The following is a 1,980-nucleotide window of genomic DNA, read 5'->3' as shown; positions in this document are numbered from 1 at the left end:
CTTTAAACCAAATTGTGACAATTAAAGCTATAAATCAAATTAACTTCAACTTTATCTGGAAAAACAAGACACATTACATTAGGAAAGGAGCAATGGTTTAAGAGTATAATGATGGAGGTCTTAAAGCAATAGACTTTGAATGTTTAGACGGAATGATTAAAATGAATTGGCTCAAATCTTTTCTGAAAAATGAAAATAGTTTTTGGTTGCATATCCCCTCCAAATTATTTATAGAATTAGGAGGAATTAACTACCTCCTTAATTGTGACTTTTATCCTAAGAAACTTCCTGTTAAACTTTCTTCTTTTCATCAACGCGTCTTACTTTATTGGAAACTAATATTTAAGCATAATTTTAGTCCTCATAACACCCCACTATGGAACTCCCGATATGTCCTATTCAGGAACAAGTCTTTATTTTACAAGAGCTGGCTAGAAAGTGGTATATGATCGATAATGCACATTCTTGATGACAAGGGGAATTTTTTACCTTTTAAAACTCTTTGCTCTAAATTCAAAATAAATAAAAGAAAACAATATAATATATTAATCAAAGCCCTTCCTCAGCCTCTGATCATAATGTCATACAACCTACTCCTAAACCATGTCCAGGTAAAACTTCCCTCTCTGTTACTCAACGGTCAGTCTGTTATTGATAAAAAGCTGACCAACAATGTCATACGTAGTTTGTTTGTCAAGGAATTTCATCCCAATACATCCCACAGAAACCTAATCTCCAAGCATTTTCCAAAAGATAAAGTGGGAAGACTGTGGAATAAATATCTACAGTTTCCTGTTGCTCCAAAGGTTAAAGAAGTCCATTTCAAAATAATCACTGACATTTATCCTTCCAAGGAATTTCTGAGGCTCCATTTTGGTTTTTGAAGAAAATGATTGCACCTTCTGTGAATGTGAAATTGAGACTGTTGGTCACCTCTTTTATGATTGTATGTACGTGAACGTTTTCTGGGAAGATTTCTGCTTCTGGTGTTCATCTAAATTTGATTCTCCTTCTTATCTGGCCAAAGAGAATGTTTTGTTTGGAATAGAAATGACAGATAAGCTGCAGGACCTAGCCTTTAATGTGTTACTCATGATGGGGAAATTTTACATTCACAAAAACAAATACATGAGGACCAAGCCAAACTTCAAAGTTTTTCTTAAAGAACTTTGTTTGTATTTTCAGTCACTTAAATTTATGAAGAAGGAAAATGGTATAAAATTATACACTTTTGTAAATGACCATAAACTCAATGTAAACCCCTAGCTATTATTATTTTATGTTTCTTTTATTTATTTGTTTATTTATTTATATGTTTGTTTCCCTTGTTTTATTTTTATTTATTTTTTACATTATATGTCTCATTTTTTTTTTAAGTTATAATGTCACCAACTGCTGTGTATCTGTGTTTGATGTTTGAATTACTCTGTATTGTTACACAGAATTGCCAATAAAGCAAAAGAAAAACAAAAAAAAAACATGATAGATGCGAGCTGTTCTAGCGAGTCCTTCCGTATAACAATGACCTCGTATGTGACTGGAGGAGCTATACTCAGAAGAACTTTATCTCCAGTTCCTTTGTTTGGATTTTGCTGGTAGGTGATCAATGGCTGGAGGACGTCTCGCGTTCAACTCGCCTTCAACTCCTCTTGGACGCGATGGCGACTCTGCAGTCGAACAACTGTGCGGGAGAGACAAACGCCAAGAAGAGAAGCTAGCGGTAAATATATGTTCGATTACTGCTAGCTAAGCTAAAATCAGCCTAGCTAGCTAAGCTAAAAGCAGCCTAGCCTAAAACTATGGCTAATAGTAGCCTTGCAAGAACAAGCTTTATTAAAGTGTATTTTTTGTGATTCACAGGAAGCAGTACGCCGTCTTCACAACTCGGAGACAAATTGCAGGCGCTATGAACCGGAGCAAGGGTAAGATTTAAAGAATATGCTTTCATTCTGCGGTAAAAGCAAATAGATACGGATAGAT

This window comes from Cyprinodon variegatus, unplaced genomic scaffold (genome assembly GCF_000732505.1).
Source record: "Cyprinodon variegatus isolate N-32 unplaced genomic scaffold, C_variegatus-1.0 Scaffold1677, whole genome shotgun sequence".
NCBI lineage: Eukaryota > Metazoa > Chordata > Actinopteri > Cyprinodontiformes > Cyprinodontidae > Cyprinodon > Cyprinodon variegatus.
Note: the sequence above shows the minus strand (reverse complement) of the source record.